At 37.8% G+C, this 27,396-nt stretch overlaps 1 protein-coding gene across 1 annotated transcript in view; it reads right to left on the reverse strand.

The window, feature by feature from the left end:
* Positions 1-27,396, reverse strand: part of LOC112993284 (pulmonary surfactant-associated protein A-like) — a 161,400-nt gene that overhangs the window by 89,731 nt on the left and 44,273 nt on the right. The window lies entirely within an intron of this gene.

Here is a 27,396-nt window from a genome sequence, read left to right on the forward strand (position 1 = left end):
TCTACATTTTACATTACCTTTTTTCAAATGTCAGCTTAAAATCTATTAGTGTTCCTGTGAGTCTCTGATACATTTACATCAATTCTCATGGGTTCACACAATGATAAACTGTCAAGTCTGTTGATTTTTGTGGTGTTTTCCCCTTATCTTCTGCTTTTTGGAGTCTGGGAAAGCTTGACGGGAATGCATTATTCCCTGGGAAATTTAAGATCTGCACAGTCTTTTCAATGAAAGACAAGATTCGCCAGTTTAATGAACAGTAAATCTCTCAGTGTATTCAGGAACATAAAACTAAGCAATTTTCCTACTGGTTTTAATGTAAATAACGTAGTAAGAGATATACAGAACTGCCTGCAGATTCCCACATTTTTATGCTGTTGGCATATACTTGCTACTTTGTACTTGGAAAAATGAAAGTTACATAAACTTGGGGGTCTGACAGCCAAAATGATGCAGGCAAGTATCATTTTACCATTTGTGTCCTGGTTTATCACAATATCTTCTGATGAAACAGTGTTCTAAAACCATGGTTTCTGAAAACCTCATGACCACTACAGAGCACCTATGATCTTTTTACATTTCATAGTTTCTACTGATGTTTAGGTTAGACAAGCATTCCAGTTAAAAATTTTTCTTTGCGATTTACTTACACAATAACTTTCCAGTGAATTTTGGATACTAATGATCATAAGAACTACAAAATTCCACATTTCAAGCGTGATCAATAGTTACTTCCCATTGAGAGAGAAAGCTTCAGCTCTAGTGCTGGTGCCGGAGAGTACAGGGACAGAGGGGAGCAATGTCACGCAGTAGAAGGAAGTCTTTCTGCCCGATCGTGAGGTACCAAAAGGTCTAATGATCTTCACTCCCAAAGTGGGACCATTGCTTTCCTAATTTGAGGCTTAATTCATCTGTAAACTTCACCTTTGTGAAACTGTGGAAAAAAATGCAGTACAAAGACTAAATGACAGCCTCATCAAATCGCCTGGTATTCAGAAAGTTATAAGAGGAGGCTTGAGAACAGGATGGGGTCCGAGTCTTGCTCATGAAAGGGCACTCCAAACATTTAGTCCAAACCTCCTTCAATTCTGCAGAGACTCAGCCAATTTTTCTGTTCTTTCGGCATTTTTAATCACTTAGTTGAGGCAAGTACTGATTCCCAAACACAACAAAAACGTGAGTGCAAACAGAGCAACATATTTTCTAAAACAACTTCCTGGCTTTTTGAAGGAAAGGGATTTCAGAGCTCTTCTGAGATGAAAACTACTTTTCAAATAAGTTAGTTCAAGCTTTTTATACAGCGTCATGTCTGTAAGTATTTGAAAATATTAACCTCATCTTAGCAACTAATTATAACACAAAAATAATTTTCTAGGTAGTCTTCACATAGGTAGTTTGGAATCTTTTGAAATAACAACTATAATAGGGTATAAGAGATAGTTTGGTAGTACAGTGAATATAATCACATAAGCTTACCATAAATATTGATCATAAACCTAAAATATTCTGGCTGATAAATGTAAACAGCCAACATGCTTTACACACATGTGCACCAGGCAGTTCCTGGTAAATTATGCAGCACCTGATAAATACTGTTAAATCACTTGCACCTAAGTTAATTACAGATTCCAGCAAGCAATCAGATATGATTAAACTGCATTTTTGGAAACTATCAAATGTTTCAGGCTGAAGGAAGACAGCTTAAAATAGACCTTAAAAGGGAGCACTAATTAAGCAAACTCTTAATTCTACTTTTTTCTCAGCTTCAAAATTACAGGGACAAATTCTCCTTTCAGAACACCATGTGAAAAGCAGTGATAATCACGGAAATTGTACAGGTAAACTGAAAGCAGAATTTTAACCTCCTGTGTAGAATTTCTTATGACCTTTTTTATACTTGAGGAAGAAGTATTCTAGAAACAAGAAATTCAAGCTTTGAGAAAGAACACCTACCTGTTTTATTCAGTTTTCATAGTGCCTCAGGACAACTGGCCCAAATGCTGTGAGGTATTCAAATAACCACTTTCTTATTTAAAAACACACTGAAGCTAGGGAATACTAAAATATTCTTAAATAAAGAGATGGAAGAAACCAGTGAAGCAAGTGGCATTCTACTTACTTGAGAAGAGCTACTGAGTAGGGAGGGAAAAGGAGGAGATGGGAGGTCAAGATCTCTTTGGAGTCATTTGGAAAGCTGTTTTCAATAATGCAATATGCAGAATGTTTAATTTCACACAGAATATAAATGGTCTCATATCTCTCTCTGACATCTTCTTTCATCCAGACCCATTTTCTGCTTTGATTGAAATAACTTGTTTCTCACTGACTTCCTTAATACTCTTCTCTTCCTCACTTGTCCTTGGAATTGTCATATTGTTTTCACTAAAATACTGCACTAAAATATGCCCCTTTCAGACACCTTGGAGTCCTGACCTTCCTTCTGACTCCCATTTCCTCTTCTAATCCCACTAGAGATTCCAGTTAAGCCACCGAATTTAAAAAGAGCCAGAGCTTTCATCTATGTGAACCTTACACATAAAAAACCTATCCTGAACTAAATGACATGGGCCTCCTCCTTCTGCAGTAAAAAGACACACTTTTGTACCTACAGAATCAGGGAACTGATTGAATACAGATCATAGGCAGCAAATACTGAGTTTTTAATTTTACTAATGATAGCAAAAGATAACTTTGTACACCCAAGATAGCCAATACAGACACACTGTAATAGCCACTATTAATTATAACAGCCACATTTTTCCCATTTGCTACGTATCTTCATTGTGTCTTGCCTAAAGACAAGCGGCATGTGCTTTAGGCAGAGATAAACCTCAGTTCAAATGCAGAATCTATCTAATGCCATGAAATCTTTGATTCCCTTGTAATTGTCAGGAAAATAAAAACTATATATTATACCTCCAAAAATACACAAATATGCTTTATGATTAAGAGCATTGTTTACATTGTGAAAGCCGAACACTTAAAACGCCAGGTATGTGATTCATATTTAACAATATACTGGGAATAGTTTTCCCATTTTCTCCTTCAACAGAATAAAACTATTTTACCACACCAATACTGTATCTTGAATGAGAGCTCATATATTTTAACATAAAAAGCAGAGAAATGTTAAAACTCTCTGGGTTTATAAGTTGTTCTAGCTAAAGCTCAGGCATTTGGAAAGCAGTAGCAACCAACTCATTTACTCGGCAGTATGTTTTTCCACTTCTGCCATGTTATTTGTTCCTCAGTTTTGTGTTACTGAGTGGAGTATTTCAGATGAAGATAGAAAGGATAAGGCATGAGTGGACAGACATAAAGAGCTTGTACATGCCAGAGTGCCTGATCAGAAAAAGGGACTTCTGAGTGAAGTATTGGACAAAACTGTCCTTCCTAGTTCTGTAAAAACTAAAGACAAAGCCTTCTCCCCACCTCCAGGCAGAATTAGCTTCAGTAGCAAATTAAAACTTTTTTTCTGTTTTCCATGAAACATCTAGCACTAGGTAAAGGGCTTGATCTTGCCAAATACATCTTTAGCAGCTGTGAACTTCAACATGACAGATCACATGAAAAAGTACTACCACCACTACCTTAAGCAAGATCAGCTACTTAATGTAATTGATACGCTGGAGGGGGATCTAGAGGAGTTCCCAGAGGCCCCTTACTAAAATTAATCCATCAAACTGAAGGAAGAAAGGGAGAGTCTTCATGCCTTAGATGGAATCAAATCCCTTTGGACACTCCCAAATCATTTCAGTAGAAAGCACTTCTAAGTCCCTGGGATATAAAAGTACATCTGAGGATCTTACTGTTTGGCTTTGTAATGGGCTGATTGTATTAAAATTCCAATCTTTAAAAATAAATTGCCAGGTGAGAAAAATTCTCAATCCCAGAGGGAAATCCTGGACCCCATACCTGCTCAGCAACAGGAGGTACTAAGTATGCTCTCTGACTACCAAGCTGATTATAGCACATGTTTTGATAATAAGTGTACGTTTGTTCCCCTCCTCTAACACATATTTACATATTTCTATGTGTAATAATATATTGGTATATACATTGATATGTATTAATATATTGATACATACTAGTTCCCCTCCTCTAATATACATTAGTTGCACACACAGATATATATAAATAAAGGGTTTCCTACACTGGAATAAAACAGCTGACCTTTCTGCCTGTGCTCCAGCCTCCATCTGTAAATGTACGAATCTCCCTTTCATTCTCAAAGGCCCTTACCCCCATGTTATACGAGACTTGTCACCAACCTCCCTCTTTAAAACAAATTCCACCTAAAAGAGTAAACAACACAATATTCCTAACTGTGAAACGTTATTTTCGTAGCTCTTGATCCTCTTCCTTTCACTGTCTGAACCATCCTCATTTAACCCATTGACTAAATGGTGACTAAGCTCTTTGGGCCTGGAAAGGTGCTCATTTATATGCCCATAAATAAATCTTTTTTAAAAAATGAACACAATAGGACTGATCAGAACAGCATTACCTGCAGCGGCAGGTATATGAGCACAACCACCACCACAAGAAGTGAATCAACGTACCAACTTGTTCACTTCTGGGAAAAAAAGCTGAAGAAGATATTTCTCTTTCTGATTTTTTAAGTGGCCTCTGCTTCCTCTTTTCTTTCAAATACCATGTCTTTACTTTCATAAGAACTACAGCATACGCCTGCATGTGCACATGGGTGGAAGGGTTAAGCATGTACATTTCTCTCTTGTTTTGAAGCTAAAATTCACACATTCTTTTTAAAGAGCTGTATACATCAAAGTATTACATAATTCAACTACACTTTCAGGTTTCTTCCAGAAATAGCACTTGCTGTCAGTTTACACCCACTGAACACTATAGGAAACAGACAGAGAATGTTGCAGCTGCCCCATAAACAGGCATGTGTAACATGTGTGCCTTTCCTCTCAATAAACAACTCAGCCACAAAAAAGTTACCATGGAGCAAGCCCTAAACTACGGAAAACAAAGGTTTCCAAGGAAGCCTCCTGCTCCTTTGATGAAACTGATGCTACAAGTAAAAGATGCCTCTTACTTTACTGCAGTGGCTTTTGAGCCATTCATTCATAGCTCAACTTAAGAGATGTAGCCAAGTCAGTGGATTGACCATTGTGAAAAAAAAAGAAGGAAAAAAAGAAAAACAGATCAGATCAGCATAGTTTTAATACTATATCCAACAGGCTATTGTTCTCAAATTATTATTTCTTAAGAAATGCAGTTGCAACCGCTGCTTTGCAGGTATCAGAGATACACTAGATATAGACTTAAAAAGAGATATATAAATTCATTATATCTTACCATTCTGTGTAATGGATTTAATATTTTCTCTGCTGCAACCTTTCCCATATCTTTCCACAATACCCGCTTGTCTGTCTCTGAGGAAAACTTCTGCGAGGACTGTGTTTTTGAACTGTACTTGCCATTTTTAAACAAGATTTCCTTCCAGAGATTAGAGAGCTTGGAATGTTTTCCAGCTGGATCACCAGTACCAATCCAGACCAGGACAATAATGACTAATGGAAATTTGGCAATGGGGAATCCAATGAAGTGGTTTGTTGGGTCAGCTGCATACATGCAACATGCATCACACCTGAATAATGCGTGCATGTATATACATGCAACTGGTCAATCTGTTTGCAGTTGCCAGAAAGATCAATAATTTAAGAGGAATGAGAAACAGATATTTTCAACTTTGAGTCTTTCTTTCAACCTTGTTTATAAAGTTCAAAGGCAGAGCAAAGAAGAAAAACTTGAAGGGCTGGTTCCTTTTTTAAACCAGGTTTTGCAACAAATTCTGTAGAGTTGCTTCTCCAGTAGTTTTCCTGAGCTTTCAATACGTGCTTTGAAACCTGAAATAACAATCTGTAGCTTGTAGCTTTTTTGCAATTGGCATTGAACACTTAGAGTAACTACAATCTGTTCTCTTGAAAAATATATGGTCTTAAAGTTGGTGACACTTTATTTGACACAAGGCAATCCACTGATACTTTTTCAGTCTCTCACAGAGACAGTCCACCTTTTTGTTGCTATCATTAAGAAAAGTCCTTACAGTTTACTTTATTGATGGCATGATAATGCTAAGCCATAATTTGACTCAGGTTTTTTAAAAAGTGTTAAATGACAAATTAGGCTATATTAATTAGAACAAAAATAAATTTAAAAATTTCAATTTAAAAGCAGTGTCTAGTAAGTAAATGTAGCAGAAAGTTGGGGTTTAATTATGCATGAATTGTCTATTAAATTGCAAAATCCACTCAGTAATTATCTGATCTTATTTACATTGGCTCAATGACATTTATTCCAGAGACAATACCATAACATCAAGGTCAACCCTTTAACTGAAATCATGGTAAAAGAGAAGTTTAAATTTTCCTAGCATGGTATCATTTAGAAACACTTTATCCCCATAACATAGTGCAATATTATCAGTATGGTTCTTTGCTTATGTATATACCATTAGTCTCCTTTTAGATAACCCAGGAATGTCCCTATATAGGTATGAAGAATGATTACTAGGTAAATGAGGGCACAAGAAAGGATTGGCTGTGTCCCATGAGAGAAAGGTGTTCTAACCCACAGAACTGAACTAAGCAAATTTCAGTTCCTTGATTCTGTGCAACATTCGCAAATGGCTTGATCTTAGCACAGCTTAGTATCCTACCTCAAAAAAAAAAAAAGGTACAAAAATATTTCATCTCTCATCTACCAGTCTATCAACCCAGACTTTTTGGCAGAGTCCTCAAAAACATTTTTTTTTTAATTTACTTACAAAAAAATCCACTATCATCAGATTGGGAGCCACAACCATGTCACACCATCCCCTTGCATGGCAAGAGAGGAGTAAGAATGTTAATTAATACCACACACTGATTTATTCCTGTAACAGAACAATAACAGTAAATCAACCCCCTTAAATACATAGCTGCTGCTTCTGAATTCCTCCTTATTTGTACTGCCAAAGACAAAACTAACTATTTGAATTTGTGCCCCAGCAGGGAACTCAGTTTACGTCTATGTTTTCTTTTTAAAACACTTGCTTCACTGAGATCCAGTGTTGCCCAACTTCCTTTCATTACTAGCCAGTTTACCAAGAATAATGTAAAATAAATCTCCCCAAACCCAGAAAACTCCCAAACTCCAAACCACAGTCTGATTTTTTTTTTAGTTTTCTGAATATATTTTTGAATTATCATTTCTATTCTTTTTTACAAGCCTAAGGTTTTCATGAAGAGTTTATTTGTTTGGCAATTTAAAAGTACTATGAAGGGGACTTTCAAGTTTTGGGTAAAGGAGTTCACATTTATATGATCAGACTGACAGCTTTCAAGATTAGCATCTAGATTTATTGTTTTGCTTAGCACTAATAATTTCCCAATAAATTTCAGGCACAGACTGCAGTTTAGGAAAGAAAAAACAGACAAGTATCAAGACTAACTCCTCTGTTACACCAATAAAACTGCAGCAAAATTAACAGGGGAAAATAAATCTTTTATGTCAAACTGAAAAAAGGAAAGGAGCTGAAAACCCTGTCTATAAAAACAGAAATGGGCAAAAAGACCTATGGGTTAAAGCAACACCTATGGAAATCATGATTGTGACCTAGCGAGATCTTTACAAGCAAAAACATCCTAACCAGCACCATGTAGATAACATAGGTAGGACAGTCTCTGAATGCAGTCATCTTTCTACATGTCCTAAAAGCAAAAATATTTTAAATCTGTTTTGAATGCTATTTTCTCTGTAAATAGGTTCAATCCACCTCTAATAATTTATGCGATAATGAAGACTCCGCTCACAATTATGTATGGCTGGTTTTAGTCATCCACCAATGTCTGGGCAAGCAGACCAGACACTGGTCCTCTTTTCCCTCTATTCCCTCTCCTCTTTTTCACGTCACAACAGAACGTCAGTGTGAGCCCCAGACTGAGATGTGGTCCTTATTTTAACACTGGTGGTCAGTTACCTCCTCTCTTCTGTTTGACCCCCCTGCAGAGTCCATAAAGACCATTATTTTATTTGACAGGGAATGCAGACCCAGAGAGCTCTAGGCTTCTATTGACCTGGATATCACTTACCACAACGTGTGGCCATGCTGCTTCCTGCCTAGCATTTTCAGACCTCCTTCCTAAATCATCTTTGCCACAAACAGATATGGATGCTGAGAAAAATAACTTCATATTTAAAATGAGCACTCAAGGTAAAACGTTTGTTAGCCAAGTAGTACAATTATATGAAAACACATATCAAAAGGGTGTGCATTTTCAAACTTGAAAACTGAGTTACTTTCAACACTGGGAAGATTTCCATGGTGAATGACAAGTACAAAAGGCAAAAATCCTGCACAGTTAATTTAAAAAAAAACAAACTATATTTCTTCCCTTAAAATCAAAGTGAAACAAGAGGTTTCTTGCTGTATCCCAACAACGACATATGACGTCGTTGTTAGCACATGACAGTGCTAAACTACAAACAAAAGTTTGACACAAACGCAGTTAGCAAATTTGCTGGCGCAGCTACTGCAAGAACATAAAAAACCACACATGCTGTTAGGCCTGACGTCAAGAAGTTATAAATCAGTTCAACACAAAAAACGGCTGAAGGAATATGACATCAGACAGAAAGGTCCATCAGTAAATTAGAAGCTTGGTTTCAGCCACCTGCATAGGCTTGCCCTATGCTACCATCTGTGACTGGCACGCACGCCTACCCAATATAGCGGTCCGGGCTTTTAACCTGCCTATCTAGCCAATCTAAAGCAGTATTCCATCTCTGGCTAGCTCAGCTGCTATCTATGAATATTTTAATTCTCATCAAAAAATACATCACTTCTTCCTGCACTTAGAGATTTGCAAGGCTGCTTCAGGCATGTATACAACACACCTAATTTCTCTCAAGAAGTACAGGAAATTGATTTTAGGACTGACAGACTTGGGATAATTTACTGCATATTTTCAGGGTTTACTTGGTCATTCACATAATGAGCCTGATAAACTGTATCTTCCTTTACATTTTCTGTAATGATATTACTTTTTAGTGAATTTATAATCATGCCTCACTACCTTTTCTTTCTGAAAAACAGACATCAACACTACAATTTTTCTGGGATTTCTATCCCAGTCTGAACCATCTCAGCCTTCCAAATTTTGTTGGAAGAAAGAAATCAGCTTCATCTGTGCCCTAGGACAAAGCTTTTGTCTTTGAAAGACTCTGAGGTCTTTCCCTCCTTTTTCACATCATCATCACTTCCACTCACTGCAATCCATCTTCTGTTCAGTCATTGGCTCCCAAAGGCTGGTTCCTCACTAGCCCCCTCCCTCCTTTAGCTCCTTCTCCTCAGCCACCTTGTACAGCCACTCCTTGACATATTGGCTGTCTTTATTCCTTTCTCTTACTCCAACAGGCTCTTTGCCTAGCCAATCTCTGTATATGCACTTGTATTTTTCTGCCAGACACAGAACTTGAATTACTGGAAAGGAATAATTTAAAGTACACTAAAATAGATGAATGGCAGCTGTGCTATATACCAATGAACTTCTAATGGGGTTCTTCAGAGCTGAAAGCTATATGAATAACTTAAGAAAGAAATTTATTAGTGAACAAAATTAAAAACAAGAGATATTTTATGATGTATTAAAAAGATCATAAGCATCCTCTAAGTTTAATATATTGATTTTAAAATGCTGGTGATTGTATAAGAATTATTCACAGTGTTGACTTAAAGAGTCAAAACATGTTATTAACATGAGAAAATTTCCACTGAGAAAGTAATTCAGAATCTTCAATAATTTAACAGATGTGTATGATATCAATCTGTTCTATTCCCTCACTTTTACATTAGCATGTACCCAATTGCTTCACCTCACAAGAGAGACAGTAGGTCAGAAATTCCAGAAGTGAAAGCAATCTCATTTCAGAAGTGTTTGCTACTCCCTTATTATTTTTGTCTTTTAGTCTACCGGGCGGATAATGAAAATGGCTTCATGCAATAAAATTGGCAAACAGTTTGCACAACCAAGCTAAGTCACCATTCTTACATCCTAACACATTATAATTCCACAAATGTTATGGAGATATGTGAAAGCAATGACATGGGATCAACTGGATCCACCCATTTCTTGAGCTATATTCTTCCTTTCTTTAGAGAGTCAATGCCTTTTCTTAAGCACTATCATACTGAAAAAGTCCTGTCTAAATAACACTGGTCTTCACCTCTCATTAACTTTGGTTCACTACCCCTACTTTCTAGAATTGACAAGTTCAGCTTGTTCTGCAGTAGCTGTTTCACTCCTACTTGAGGTAACATCTTCATTTTCTTTTTTCACTACTAGTTTGCCTTCCTTTAATATATTGTTGAAAGAGCACTTCTTTCTTCTTTAAAAAAAAAAATCAACAAGCAAGAATTCAATTGAATTTGAGAGCTTCTCTATTGCATGCCAAACAATAGAAAGATGTAACTGTTACAACTGGTTGTATGTAAATAGAGATTCAAAAAACAGAAATGTGGGGAAATCCTCATTAAAAAGCTGCCACATTCCAAGTCGAGCAGGTGTGTACTAAGCAGCTGCCCAGAAACACTTGCACGCATTGATTTACTGCTAACAGAAGAGGAATTCTGTCTTCCTTTTTTTCCCCATCCATTCCTGCCCTTCCCAGCTTTATTCCCTCCTGTAATCACTGCCCTCTCACCCCGGCCACTAGGATCTGCCAGGAAGGAGTGAAGAGCTGAGGATTGCTTTTGCTTCTTCATTTGGATCAGCAGGAATCCACTGGAGTGAAATGAATGTGAGGGAAATGAAGTGGAAAAGGGGGCCTCCTCTTCAAAACAGTGAGGAATGGCCTCCTCCTTCCAGCAGCAAGCCAAGAAGATGACATGGGTGGAGTGAGAAATTGGAGGCCTGTTTTGTACTTCCAGCCTGTGCTACTGCAGAGAAGCCCTCTCCCTCCTCCTTCAGCAGGTAGGGGTAGCAGCACTGAGGGAGCTGTCATCATCCCAAAGTACAGAAAGGGAGAAGAAAAGCAAGAGAATTTCCCAGATAATACAGAAAACAATTTCCCAGGAAGCACTGGGGACAGTCACAGTACATGGGTGTTTTGCATTGACCTGTCCCTCCTCGGCCCATGAAAGATGTTCACCTAGTTAAATGTCAACAGCCTGGAACTAGCTCGCTTTCTAATTCTACGAAATACTGATGTCGATAACTGGATTCCAAGTATAAGAGAAATTTAATTCTCTGCACTCCTTAAAAAGCCTGACTTTTTACAGCTGACCTACTGAAATGTCCCAGAGCGCCGCACTGATTAGCCTGCAGACTAACATACTCCAGACACCTCTGTTGTCAGTTTAACGTTAGCCTCGTATCTAGTCATTTCAAAGGCAAAATATACTTCTTTCTCAGAGCCAGCTGAAAACATATGTTTCGACCCCAGGAAAGTGTACTGTAAGGTTACCCCCGAAACATGATACCTGCCACCACTCAGTTGTGGGGGACAAGGTGGCTCGCTGGCCGCTGCGAGCCGCCCATGCCGTCTGCTCTGCCTTTGCACTGTAGGGTGACAGCTTGTTCACAACCACAGCAATTTCTGTGGCAATCATTACTTCACAGGCACAAATAAATCATACATAAGTGTTATAGATACGATAAGGTAAATGGTCAGATGGGTTGCAGGACATTCAGATTTACACAGCTTAAGTGACATCTGATTAGATGTCACTTAAGAAAGAGTTTCATACTACAGAATAAAAACATATACTACAGTGAAAATGTAATAAACGATGGAAGATTTACTGTAGGGCAGCTCTAAGGAAAAAGCTATTAGACACTGTGGCTTTATTAATATCTTGATGGCCTATACACAGCTTTGTTCCCTAATTTACAATGGGCAGATAGCCACATCCCCAAATTCTCACAATTGCTATTCATAGGCCTCCTTGTGGGCAGAATCAGGAAAGCAGCCAAGAGCTAAATGAGCAAAAGAAAAAAGTTACCTTTCTACTGCTGGAGGGAATCCACCAATGCAGAAGGGCACTTGGGTCATCGGATGAGAGGAGACACAGTGGCGGCACGGAGCAGCACCTGCTCTGCAGAGGAACGAGCAACTGCTCCCTCCGGGGCTCCCGCTCTGGCACTTGCAATAAAATGCAAAACTCTCACATGCTCAAAAATAAGAATCACTGGACCACAAGGCCCCTCTAATGTGTTGCAGCATTTGTAAGCAGATCCTGATTTCCATTACTGGCAATTAGGGTTGCCTTAGGCTCACCACCTTGGTGAATTTGGCAGGCCCAGATTCTAAGCCTGCTTTCTTTATACGAAGATTCATGTGAAGGTTTTTGAGGAAAACTAGCAAACGATGCAAGGAGAAGTTTGATTAAAGTCCGCCATAATAGTCATCTGCTGTGCATGTTGAGGGTTGGAAGAAGAAGGGAAGGGAAAAATTCAAAACATTCCAGAGACATTCTTTCTACGCAAATCTCATTTTTCTATAATTTTAATGAATTTTAAATAAACCTGTTATCAACAGGCATATTATGTGCATTAATACAGAGCACTAGAATGAAATGTAAAATGTGTTCAAAAAGATAAAACAGGGCAGCATTACTGGCTGTCACTTGTTTCACTGAAATACTACATTCCCTCTACTATACCAAAGCTCATCTTCTCATTACTTTTTATTTGCTTTACCTCCTTATAATACGTTTACATAAAGAATAAAATGTTATAACTCTCTGTGCTAGGAATGGGACATAGATAACAAAGCAGGGAGAATGCGTTTGCACTTATTAAAGAAGAGCTTAAAAAAAACATACTTCTGAAGGAGGAAGTTTACTATAGAATACATTCATCAAAAAATAGATAGGAAGCAAGCAGTTCCTGGGACACTTGTCTGGTTCTGGGCCAGATTTTTATCTCATCCACTCTGATGAAATGGATAGCAATTCCCTTTAATTAATCTTGTGTCACCTTACCCACAATCAAAATCTTGTACAGAGATAAGTTTCCAACCAAAATAAATTGATTTTTTTTGGTGATGTGATTTACTAAAGGTGACACTAGATATACAGGTAGAGCACAGTGCTATTCTTACCTGTATTACCAAACTGCCATCCAGTTTAAGTTTCTTCATCTCTTAAATGAAGAAGACAATTTCTTCATAAAACTTTGAAATATGAGAATGAAGTGTGATACATTAGGTATATTTTTTAAAGTATTTTTAAAAATATTTATCAACAGTTTGCAATAATACTATACAGCATCTCCAATCTGTATGCAAGATACACTAAAGCATCATTTGTAACCTCAATGGTAATTTTACAAGACAGGGTGAAAATAATGATGTCACCATTATCAATTCAATACTATTTTTGCAAAGTGTGCTATACAATCCTCAGATCTCAATCAGTTTCTTGGTTTGACAATATATGTGAAAGACAGTGGTATAAGCGGTCTTTGCCCGATTTATGGATCAATAATAGATTATTCATCAGATAAAAAAATACAACCATCTGAATTATTCACATTCCTTCATGTAGAATGGAAATTCACTCCGTAAAGATGGGAATCAAAATGTTATTCCACAGTGCTAGTCATAAGGATATTAACACCTATACAAATTTTTTTTTACATTAGCACAAACTCACAAGAACTCCACTGCTTCAATGTATGTTAAGGCAACCTGGTATCAGAATCCTTTTAACTTGTAACAGAGTATCAAGATAGAGGTCCTCAAAGATTAAAAGGTCTGATTTTTATTACTGCTTTGCTTGCACCATGAATATGGATAATGCTGCCTTCTGCACCAAAGGTGCATCACTCACTCACCAAGTAGCTCTGTGAGAAACAAGCTACACCAGATCCATGGCTTTTGGAGTTTTTCACTTGTGTCTAAACCTTATAAAGCCACTATAGCCACACATCAATACAGACCTGCACTAGATAGTACATTGTGATCAATGCATAGATCTTAATTCTGAACTGTTTCTAGAGTTGCCATTTCAAGTACGGTTTTTTGGATTCCTTCTTTCTCTGAGTAAGGATGTCAAGACAGTAAACTGTCTTAATTTAGAGCTTAATTTAGTAGCTACCAGCTTACAAAATTAAATCCATTCTCCAGCGGAATTCTGAGAGAATTTAGCTGATAGCTGACAGACATTTATGGAAGGTGGGCAAGATTCTTCAGGACTTCATAAAACCTGGACAAGCGTGTTTTTTTCATGCTTACAAAGAAGCATAAGTGCAAGACCTAGGGAACCCATTACCAAGTGTTTGTACTATTTCTCTAAAAGCATACAGACAAAATAATCTGCAATCAAGTAAGAGTATATTTCTTAATGCTGTTTTTCAATATAGTTTTCTCTCACAGTCTCCAGAATGGCTAGAAGACATTACATAATGCTTTTCAGAAGAATTCAGTCAAAACATTTAAGTTTGGTAATATTATAAAGAGATGAAAGAACAAAAATGAAGCCACCCTAACAGCTTGCCTGTAATAACAAAATGGTTCTTAAGGTCAAACTTACCCAAAATTATCTTATTTCCTAACCTTCAATCAGCAGACACTTTGGGCTTTAACCAAGTAAGTGTCTCATATCTTCCCTGTTCCCCATTGCTGGTGGGAGGACTTCTCTAAAACTACCTATTTGGATCAAACGTTCTCATTTCCGGGTGTGAAATCTCAAATGTATTTAACATGTTCTGAGGACCAAATACTTCTCTAACTATGAAACCACAGATTTCCTGAACTTTTCTTCCTTTTCTTCCTTTAAATGGTCAAGCTGTCAGTTTTGACTGTGTTGTCAGACGATGAGGAAAGGCTGTAAGTAATCGAGAGAACAATTACTCTGAACCAAGATCACAGAAGTCAGATATCCCAGATGACAACACAGACAGATGATGCAAATGCACTGAGAGTGCAGGTGTTTTTTAAAACTTCCCCATTCACTATATATTGTGTAGGTAGGCATATGCATATACAACTACTTCATGTTAAATATATCCATTTTTACAACACTTTAATTTGGAAGATAGTTGTGTCCACAGCTCTGCAGACTCAACTGACAGAAGAATTTCAAACTGAAACCTGTATTAAGTTTGTTTAGACACAATATTGTTTATGCAAAATCTGTGCTGGGTTTTGTTTCTGTTGCAGCACAGAACTGATCAATATCAGAAGACTAAAAGGTGCTATGGAACAGACCTGTCTTCAGGCCTAAGATGCATCTATGCCATCAAATTCAATAGTAAGAGGTGAGATTAGTACAGTTTGAACCTTGATTGTCCAAGCTTCAGGAAAGCTATTTGACATGACTAGGATATGGGATATTTCATTAAAAATACCTTTCCTAACAAATGCATTTATAATTTTTCAGGCAGCATGCTCAGAAGCCTTGCTTCTTTCCTCCTCTACTTGCACCTGTAACTTCCAACTAGCAAAGACATTTTTGTACTGACCACAACATGGAGGTTCAATTCACTAACGAGAATTCTGCTTTAATGCATTACCCTTCACGCTCTGTCACTGATACTTTAAATCCCAGCTGGATGTTCATATTCATGATGAGACTGCAATTATTTCTGGATCTCTGTTGTACTAACATGAGAACTTATCTTTCAGCAATAAGCTGAGAGATTATAAATTGTACATGTGAGCATCTGAGATAGTGAGAATCCAAGGGAATTTTAATTATCCATCACCTATAGGACCCATAAGGAGTGCACATTCACATCTAAAAGAGGTATTGTAAGAATTCACAAATATTTTTCTTTTTTGTTTATAGAAATATTCACATGAAGAACTTGTCTGTGTACAACTCCTTGTATGGAGTATTTGGCATGAATATTGCTTTCCAATGTAATTTCTGCAACATGGAATTTGCCTGGGTGGCCACAAGACAAAGTTGCTCTGAACGTATGGCAATGGTAATTCCCTGAACCAAAAGCACAGCTGATACCCTACACCCACTCTAGCTGCTGGCTTTTAGGTTACTAATATATCAAAACTGAGCTGCATTTTAATTTTCAGTCCTGACAGAGTTAAGTGTAACTAGAAATTAAAACTAGTAAATATTGAAATTCAGATAATTTATTAGACTGACATTCTTGCATTGAGAAATGGAGCTTAGAACTCTAACCATGCCCAAAATATTTTACTGCTATACCACTTTAGATCATGAAAAAAATTAAAGGCCTATAATGATATGTCATACGAAAGAACTGCCCAAATCCTGAGTATCTGCAATCATTCTACACAGAGACTGCAAAGAATCTGCCTTAATTATGCATCCAACAGCCACCAGTAGGTAAGCAGCTTTTAATCAGAGAACTGATTGCCAACTTTTTTGTACCTGATCCCTAATGAATTACCCTATTACATGTCATTCATCTAGTGAGTTAATACATCAGATTTATCTTTTTCTATTTAGGGATATAAGTATACTTCATACCAAGCTGCTATATGCATGTATAATACAGACTGCATATATTGCATGTGGCAAGATGAGAAACTAACACTTCTGTTTCATTATGATATCCTTACCAGAAGAACAGAGCTGGGAGCAGAACTGCTCCAACTACAGAAAGAGCACACAGTGAGTAAATCTGAAGAGGGCAGCAGCAATTATTATGCATAACACAAGGGCCGGTATCTTGTCAGAGCCCTGAATGTAGGTGATAAATTACATTAGTAAAGAGTTGAAAAATTGCCTTCTTAAAATACAGTGGTAACTAAAAAGCAAGCTGATCCTTAGTAGATTAGATCCAAACACAGGGCTCTTTTTTTAAATTAATGATAATGGCAAAACACAACATTATGCCTATCACATGTACCTGAAAAGAAATTCAAAATTTTCATCTTTGTGCTGTCTAAAGTCAACAGCTGCACAATACATTTGAATACCAGTGTAATATTTTGATTTGCTCCTCTCTGCCTAGTATTTGCTTAGATCACAGCCTCTTAAATTTGCCAGGAAGCTAAAAGGTCGCACTGCTCTAGGCTTGTTTTGTCTTATGCTTCTGCTAAAATTCAGTGTGAATGGCAAAGCACCCCCTTTTGCTCCTTCCTCTCCCTCACACAAAGCAACACTTGAGGTGTCACTGTAGCTTGCAGGACGTGACAGTTTATTTGGTTTTACTTCTTGTTAGAGGACCCATCTGCCCTTCTTTCTTGCCTTTTATTTTCTTTTGTAGAACCGTGATTTGCACTTGGGCTGGTTACCAGGGTGACTCAGCTGAAAATTTCTGCAGCATGTCTCAAGGTCTGCAGCACAAACTCTGATGTCATTTCCAATACATCCTTCTCAGCAGAATCCCCTGACAGCTTCAAGACGGGAAAATGGCAGTCATTTGTCATTATATACTCCATTACAGATATAGATGGGCCTGGGCCAGAATTGCAAAGTACCTGTTGGGTAAAAGTCTGAGCTTGTCTCTAAAACTAGATACTGCAGCTTAGGACCATTCCTAGTTCAAATAAACATTTTGCTAGTGCATGATTTTCTGATCAAGGAAATCTGCAACTCATTTCCAGCAGGCTGTTCACAGTCTTCCAGGAGCGGTAGAGCAGTACCTCTATCACTCTGACAAGGAGAAAAGGATAAATATGGTATTGTATCTTTATTTTTACCACTACGGACCACTGAATGAGTATGCAAAGCACTGAATTTCAAACACAGGAAAAATGCTGCTGGTAAGTTATCGCAGAAAAAAATGTGCCTCCTAAATTCTGCTTACTGATGAAATTCCACCCAGCAGACATCTAATCAAACACAGGTTAACCAAGCTGCAGAAAGGAAAAGGACTAACAGGTAACACCCTCGCACATGACAGGAGACTGTGTGGCTACAGAGCCTCTCCCCCCACTCTCCCATCCACAGCTTTGCTAAATCTGCCCTATGATATGAAATTTAACAACCAGAAACCATTAACCAAAGGCAAACTGAAACAGCAATAGCAAATTATTTACTTTGAGGTGTGTGCGGGGAGCGGGGTTTGCTTTTGAGACTAAGCTACACAGTAGAACAGACAATTAAGATGTCAATTCTTCTGGTGCTTCTGGGTTTTGCTTCAGTGCTCTGCATACCAGTCCAATCTCTCACATTTACAGCTTTATCAACACAGTTGAATAAAACTGCATAATTAAAGGAGATATTCCCTAGCTTAAAATGCTTACCCAGTGCAAAATGACCTGAAAAATAGGTGTTGCCATGACTTCTTTTTCTTAAACAATTTTCATGAGGAAAGCCAACTCATCAACACTAAAAATATAATGGGTTGTTTCTGAAGAAAAATCCTCAGATTACTCCAACATACCATTTCACTCGTTTTCTAAAATGGAAAGTTTGGGCTTAAAAAAATCATAATTTGGTGATCATAAAAAATGATCACCAAAAAGTAGCTCAGGAGTTAACAACTGACCAAGCCATCATAAACTCAGCATGAGAATGAGAAGGAAATTCTGAAGACTGGAACTCCAACATGCTTGATCTTACAATGGCCAAATTTCATTAACAGCTGGCTAAAGTAGCATTAACTTGTATATTCTGCTGATGTTGAGGCTGAGATCAGGAAGTCACCACTCACCCTTGAGCCTAAGTTGTATTTGCATCGAACTGAACAGAACTGAAGTCTTTCAGGGACGTTTTAAGTGAACACACTAACAAAGAAAAGAGTATCCTTGCCAGATCCACTGACAAGCTGTATCTGTTTGGACTTGTCAGTAATTTTGTCATGACAACACCCCCCTCACTCCCCCCGCAAAAAGAAAAGCCTTACGTATGTCAGATATGTTTGCAAGTAGCATCTGGAATAAAAGATAACAAATGTACACTAACCACAGGAAGAACATTTTTTTCTATCTTTACTTCTTCCGTTAGTTTAATGATTGGAGTCACCTAAAGCAGCTCAGACACTACTTTCTGGCTGACTGATACTCAGATACTACTTTCTGGCTGATCCACAGAGTGCCTAAGACATTGTTCTGCAGCTACTGATGTCTACCTGGGCTTACATATCAAATCTGCAGTGATTGCAAGATGGCTTAAAAGCTTAAAATGCAAGCTTGAAAATCTTAATGAAAATTCTACCTTCTTTTTTGGCCTATCCAGTCTGGCTACATGCTAAAGCAAAGAAAGAATGATTAGTGGAAACATTCATGTTGCCAAATGAATTTCCCTCATCACAGCGAACTTAAAAAAAAAGTGCTAAGAAATTGCACAACCCAGATTTTTTATGGTATTTAGTTGTTGCTATGTATGCCTACTTTCAAATTAAAAGGATGGTATCTCTGCTTTGACAGCTTTTCATATACACTGAACTGTACTTTGCAAGTTTATGCTACATGCACCCGTTTTCCTCCACCTATGCTGTTTACTGCAATGTTACCAAAGCCATCCTATTTTCTGGAATGCATGTGAAGTGCTGTAATGTGCTCTAGATTCTCCAGAGCACAGAAAGACGACTCTCTTCTGGCAAAGTCTCTCCTCAAAGACACTAAGGCAGGAGTAATTTCAATCAACATTACAGGTAGCTTCATTGCCTCTCTTTGTCAGACATGGGAGCTCCATCAGAGACGGAGCTCCCCTTTTCTGCTGTCCAAGTTCACATGTCAAAAGGGACTGGAGAACATTCTGGGCTTTGCCAGAAGATGACTCTACTAAATGGAGGAAGCAGATTTAGAAACATGAGAGGCAGCTTTCACACAACATCTGTGATGCTGGAGGCAAGTATTCTTTGTGTGGGATGGAACTCGATGGATTCTCTAGCTGACTTACAAAGCCAAGTAGTGCAGCATGGACTAAGGTCAAGAAAGATAAGGAAATAAAGAACACTCTATATGCCCATTCACTGGGACTCTAGAGAGCATTCACCTGTAATTCACACCTTGTAATTTCTAGTTTACAATAGGGCTCATAATTTCCAACCAGTTTCTTAAATTGTAGGCTGAAGATGATGCTACAAAGGTTTGGTTTTGTACTGATAAATTATATGCATTATAATGGATATAGTAAGTTAATGGACAAACCATTGCTTCCATTAGTTTTATTGTGGTCCCCTTTGCTTCATACTTTGCTGGGTCCCAAAGTGGACTGTGTGGACATTCTAACATTCCAGCAACAACTTCCTTCAATAGCCATACCCCTTCCTGCTGCTTCCTCAGTTATACTGAAATTATTTCAAATCAGAGACCATTAACAGACTGTAAAATACGTGTGGTTTAACTACAGTAAGGCTACACCTGCCAAGCTCAAACAACAAATATTTTAGAGCTGTAAAACAACATGCAAGCCAATTTTAAGAAAACCAAATCTAACTACTAACTAAAACAAACCAAACCAAACCTAAAAGGAGCAACATAAAGAGCAAAAAAACCAGACTAAGGAAGTTGAAACGCACCTAACAAAAAAGTCAGACTGCAAAAAAGAAATGGGGTAGTCCAAGTCACTGTGACTTCTCCCTCCCTCTCTGCCATGTGCTGCAGCATGAAGGAGATGCAAAACAAGATTGGTGTATTTGGTTCTCCAAACCTTTGTCCTCCTCATAAATAGGAAAGGTTGGAGACTGAGACTTATAAAATTTTTTAAAGGAAGATGTACTCAGGACAAGAATCCTGAGGAGGACAGAGAGGACAGGAGAGATCTCGGGAATTAAACAGCTGCTGCTAAGGTTTCACTGTCCACACCATATACATTTCAGTGATTTTTTACTTCAAAATAGCTCTGTAGCTAGTGACTGACAGCCTACTTGTAGTTGGGGTGTGTCTTCTAGTTCAGTGTCATCCCAAAGAAATCCAGTTCATGAGCTACAAGACTTCTCTATGATATGAATTCAAGTATAGCGAGTGGAGGTTTGCTTCAAAAGCACAGTACTGACCTGCTCTACTAATGAAAACATACCCACAGTGGTATGAAGAGAGAAGTATTTCTTTATAGTTACAGCAGAATCAAACAGTAGCAGGTTTTACAGCTTTATAGCTACCTTTTCCCATAGCAGTCTCGCAATAAATCTTTGCTTAAATGAATTCTATCTAAAATTGCACTTTTCTTGAGTAGATGGGGAGGGTCTTGCCTGATGTCCTGCTTTATAGAGGACAGCTGATTAGATTAGCTAATTAGGAAATATGAGGAACTATAATGCAACAACTATGTGAAAGAACCCAAATCAATCCTGCTGAAAACTGGAATGAATACAAGGCAGCTATGCACAAAGGTTACAGCATTTTGGTTATGAACATATCTGTACAGAAAGAGAGAATGACAAATTTTCTGATGCAGATAATCTCCAATAACTTTGCATTTCCTTAATCCTTGAGCTTTGTACGAGGGGTAAACTTTGAATGCCACCAATTTTGTCATGAATATTTCACACATCTCTAAGACTAAAAACACTTATATACATCAGAGGGGTGCTATGAGACTTAATTTATGTTTGCAAATCACTGAGAAGATACAGGAGTGAAAGGTGCTACAAAACAGCAACATCTCATTGGTAAAACTTTTAAGAACAGCTCTTCAGCTGGTGTTAATTGTCAGTTCCCCTCTGAAGCCACCAAAACTATCCAATTCGTAACAAGCATTTGTTCCTCAAATCAAATGGATTTTGCAGGAAGACAAACACCATTCTTAGTAGAAAGATATCTGCAGAATAAAATGCCAGCTTACCAGCAGATGTCTATTAGCTATGTCAGAATTTTAAGATATACTTCACTTCTGACAAGTGCATTTCTTAAACTACAAAAAAGGTCGGTCTTCGTGTATTTTAAGCAACTGCCTGACAATGCTAAAAATGAAATGCTGTAGTTACTGATAAATTCTGTCTTTTCTTATATAACAAGTACAGATGTAATAATCACCAGACAAAATAAATTGTTGCTGGTGTACATGGACGTTGCAGTGGGACACAGATGAACGGAATAGGTGCTCTGTTCATGCCCACCAAGCAACTAGAATGTCAAAATAAAGCTCTTTTCTATTCTACGTGGCTTTGTCTATGAAGAATTTCCAATGCTCAGAAAAGACTACGAAAATCACCCTGTAATTCTCAGCTCTTATGACTCATGCTTGCAGGTGCAAACGGTTACCAGGGTGACACACATTCACAGGCTACAAGCCTCAAAATCATGTGCGATTTCTTACCACGTCTTGTGACAAGCTGCTGCACCAGAAGCCAGGATTCCTTCTGTGAGAGCTCAAGTAATTAACCCACAAGGCGTGCACTGAGCGAGCTTGTAACGGGAGCAAAGCATCAAAACCATGTTGGTTCCCTGCCTGTGTCTTTAATACCATCTGTCAGTATTGGCTATTACAGTTGCTTTCTGAGGCCAGAGTGCTTTTAAAAAGTTGAAGTCCTCAGAAGAGCAGAACACTCCTTGCTAAGCTTACATGAGGATTTTTCTAACAGTCACCTTTGTAATATCTCACAAGTATTTCTTAAAAACAGTTATTAGCACTCACTTTTCCTGTTTCCTTTCCTCTCACCCCCCAAAACAAAATACACTAGCTTTCTTCCAAATAATTACTTTTCAGGCTAAAAAATAAAATATAATCCAAAGCTCATTCAAGAGTAAAATACCAATCCTTATATATTAAAAGATGCATGCACATACACACACACACGCACACACAGAATCAAGTGTAAAAAACAGGGGGACAAAGTGTACCAGCCTGCTAAATCCATTCCCAAGGCTCACTGAAGGTGCTGCAAATCTCTCCTCAGGGACAGTGCTTGACAATCACACTGCTGTGATAGCTGTCTGTACACCTGCCACCCTAAATTTTGCCCAACTCTCCTGGCATTACAGACTCACAACATAAAGATTATTGCTGTTTAGGAAAATGTGTATATAATGTTACTACACCTACATGTGTGCAGGCTGACAGGATCTAGACACATTCCTGTACTTCAAAAGATTAAAATGATGAAATAATAAATAATTACATTTATACAGGCTCTTCCTTACAGGATCCCCAAACACTCTGTGAAAATACGATTTAAGCCTCCCAGTGCCTCTCTGCAGTCATGTTATTCTTATTTTATCAAAGTAAAGGCAAATGTATGAAAAGAATAAGGATATTCCCTAAGGTCACATGGCTAGTCAGCTGCAGCAAAGGGAGTTTAATTTATGAGATCTGAACTCTAGTCAACACTTCTGCTCCTTTAAGTAAACTCTTGGAATTATATGGCACTATATATGTTCCTACACTGCCTTGTGCATTTTCTTTTGTGTACCATTTGGGAAAATACCATATACACATTTCAACTCATTACAGCACTGTTCTCAGCTTCAAAGCATTTTGATTATAATTAAGAGGTTTTCTTATAATGAAGGTGATTATAATAAAATGAAATGTAGCTGGGAGCCATGGGACAAAAGTCTTATGTCATTCTGTGAGAAGTAACAGACACATAGCAAAGCATGATCATAAATGCAATTAATTAAAAAGAGAAGTACACTTACATTGTCTCATAAAACAATTACACTAGAGGGACTCTCTTTTTGTGGAAGTCATTTTATCATCAGCTTCTTTCTTTCTTGAGAGGCATATGATATAAAATGATCATTTAGTAGATGAAAAGATGTAAAATCAGAGGAATAATCAATAGTCCTAACTAGCACTGAAATAAATGCCCTGCATGTTTTTTCTAGTTTACTAGCAGGAAACACATTGCAAAAACCAAGGACAAAAACTGGATGAGATAGCTGCATTTTAATTTAGACTTTGACAAGCCTTAGCACAGATTGCTTGAATGATTCCTTCTGCTGAACAGGGACATATGCAGTCCAAGAGTCAGAGTGCCAAAACACAGCGCTAAGAGAAGACTTACAAAAAGTCTTGTTGTGCCTCATTCAAACTTCCAGTTTGCTTTTCCCTTATAGTTTTAGGTTCCCCTTTGCAATCCTGATTCCTTATAAGAAGAAAAAAGAACATTATTGTGTTTGTGCAGTGCACACTGTGGTGGGGAGAATGAGAAGGCTACAAATGGAAAACTCATTCAGCTGTACTACATGGGCAACTGTTAAGGTTTAAAGAAATCCAGTATCAAAAGTAATATACTATTTGGACACAGAAAGCAAAACAACAAACCTTATCTAATGAAGTCCAGACCAGCAAGGTTGTTTGAATTCAACTTTCATCACAAAAAAGATGAAACTTAAGACAGTAACACAGACACTGGAGCATCTTTCAGGAAATCTGGGCAGAATTCCTAGAAAGCTTTTTTAGAGTTTGGTACCAAATGTAGCCAAGTTTTGAGTTTTCCAGGGCCAGCCTGCAGCCTGGGATTGCAAATGTACAGTACTGTTAGGATGATGTAAACTTTTACTAGGAAAGACTCCTTTTGGCAATAAAAGCACAAGACAGATTTTTCTTCATAGTTCACATTGAATTGAAAGAGCTGAAGGAATCCATTTTGTAAGAAGCTGCAAGAACAAGGTGAAGATTTCAGGCAAATAGATGTCGGTTTCTTTTCATTGACAGATTCCTTAACATGTTCCAAATATACTGGACTTCTGCATGGTAACCTTTATGCCCACAGACGGTAGGCTTACTTTTTTACTTTTCATAGGCCTCCTAGAAATAGTCTATGAACCTTGAAGGAAGCCTCTACTGAAGACCCAAAATGCCACAAACAAATTTAACAAACTTTTATCTCCTCAGAAGGTAACAAAGCAAAAAGCAAAGATGAGGCATAAAAAAGAATTTGGTCTTGGAATTGAAAAGAGGACTCACTTGGGGAATTTTACAACATGACTCAACAAGGCTGAGATTTCATCTTATACATTTAAAATTATGCAAAACACTAACCAGAGAAGAATCTAAGCTTTTAAAATGGATGTCAGTCCCATAAACAGGACTGCATTAATCATTCCTATATAAAATGTTATCATCATATACGATATAATTTTTGCTCAGGAAAGTTCTCCTACAGCCCTTCTAGAAAGCAGTTGAATGTTCATGTTTTTTAATCATTATACTTTTTCTGTGGGAAATAATTTGGAAGAAAAAAGTAAAGTAACAGTTAAAAAAAAATGCAGATTTATGACAGGGGCATTTCGGATTTTTCAGATCTCATGCCTACACCTCCAGCTGTTTGGAGCTGGAGCAATCGCTCTTTACCAAAGGTAGCCCATGCGAGGTAATGATCTGGATCTTTGAGTCCCAGCACTGAATAATCCAAATTTTGTGAGGATTTTTTACGGAGACTTAGGAGATTCTGCAGGGCTGGTTCTGTGCAGGTCACATTCAGACAGCGGTCTGCATTCCTGGGCCTGCTAGCGACACCGCACAGGGCTTGGGGAAGCTGCTTACACGCTCTGTGCCTTGATTTCTCTGCCCAGGAAAGCAGGATGATGAGAATGCATGTGTGGTAGGCAAGCAAATGCCAATCCACTAGAATTTACAGAAGGACTGTCCACAACTTAAACACTCCTCCTGCCCCATACAAAAGATGGCTACAGAAATGCAACAGGTGTTTCACGCAGTCTTAGAAATAATAAAGAACAATTTTTCCACATTTGCTCTTTGTTTGGGCAGGACATAATTTCTCTGACTTCACTGTCATAATATGATTTCTACTCAGTAGCTAGTATTTGCTTCTTTACTAGGTCATTCAGAGTTTTAAATGAAAGATCTTAAAACACATTAAGCTAAAATGATAGCACAGAGATTAAATCGCTCTAACATCAGATCGGTTCAGATAAGATCTTTAATATGGTCTTGATTCTGCAGATCACTTATGCATATATTTAACGTTAAATCCATGAATTATCATACTAAAGCCAATGAGTTCTTCGCTTGCTGAAGCACTTTAGTAGATTAACAGCTTTTTTGTGATTTGCATAGGCATCTCCAGTTATTTTTAAAAATGAATTTAGAATCAATATTAAAAAAAAAGAAAGAAACATCCATATTTGCTTGTGTCTAACATCCCCCTTCACCTGACAAAAAAAATCCCCAACCCCCCAAAAAAGCCCTGAGTGTGGGTTACTACAAGGTTTGGAGATAAATATTCTACAAGTACAAGCATTTTGTATTTGTCATTCAAAAACAAGGGGACAAGGTTTTCCACAGGAAATATTACATTTGTAGGTACATAGCTTGAGATGCCTTGAAAATTAATTAATTAATTAAAATTAAATTAAAATTAATCAAATAACAATAATTAAAATTAATAATAAATTAATAAATTAATTACTAATTAAAGTTAAAATTAATTAAATTAATTCTAAAATTATACAAGATTTGCCACCAACATGAACTGTTACTGACCTCTTTTGAAAGAGGTTAACACCTTGGTAGCAGGTAACACCAGTGCAGCATGACTAGAGCTGAATATTCTAGAAGCTTCGAGGAACCCGAAGCACTAGCTTTTGCCACTGTTTCCGGAGATTCATTCTTTTTTGGATGAAAAAGAAAACAACAGGATTTTTTTTCTAAATGGCATGATCTTAGACTGCTCTTTGACTTTAAAGATCTCGTTTTCCAGCTTGTTTGCACAGCGTCAGCGTGCCAGGCACTCTCTACACACGTCTGAGGAAACGGGCTTTTATGCTTTGACTGCATCTTTCAGGATGTATTTTCCATCCTGCTGCAGCAGCCTCATGTATGATTTTTAAGAGCGTAGAGAACAAAGCACATGTTTTCCAGGTGTGGCTTAACCACTGTGGAACAGTCCTTCTACACTAAGTTCCTCTATTTATATACTAGAGCATTGCATTTTTTGGCAGCATTGAATTATACAGTCAAGTTCGATTTGATGTTTACTCTCAAATTATTTCTTCACTTCCATCTCCTAATCAGCACTCTCTGAGCTTATATTTACACATTTGATTACCTGATCCCAAAGGGACCACGATGGCATTTATTCTGTTTCCATCTCACCCTTCTGATTTCTGCCTTCTGCTCTCTACCTTTCTTAGATGCCTTTGTCTGCCACAGGATGAAATGTGCCTCTCGATATTTGTGCTATCAGTAAGCGTCAGCAGACCTCCCTCGGGAGCTACATGATACTGAAGTAAGAGCCACTGAACCTCTTGAGAACTTTGCTCACTTATCCCCACTATATTCATCAGATTTCAGAAAGTTTTGATTCGAGGTTTCAGTTTTGGCACACATCCAGTCAAAGAGGATTCCTGTGTCAGAGGAAGTCAGACAAACTGGTCAACTTCTCTTAAATGCAAACTGATTTGAACGGTTCCTTCCTTCTTCTTAGAAAAGAGAGGGGGGAGAGAGAGAGAGAGAGAGAGAGAGAGAGAGAGAGAGAGAGAGAGAGAGAGAGAGAGAGACCTCTTTTTCAATTCTGAAACCACAACACATGAAAGATGATTCCCCATGAATAATACAAGACTATTAATAACACTGAATTGCCACTTAAGAGG

This window comes from Dromaius novaehollandiae, chromosome 6 (assembly GCF_036370855.1).
Source record: "Dromaius novaehollandiae isolate bDroNov1 chromosome 6, bDroNov1.hap1, whole genome shotgun sequence".
Classification (NCBI taxonomy): Eukaryota; Metazoa; Chordata; class Aves; order Casuariiformes; family Dromaiidae; genus Dromaius; species Dromaius novaehollandiae.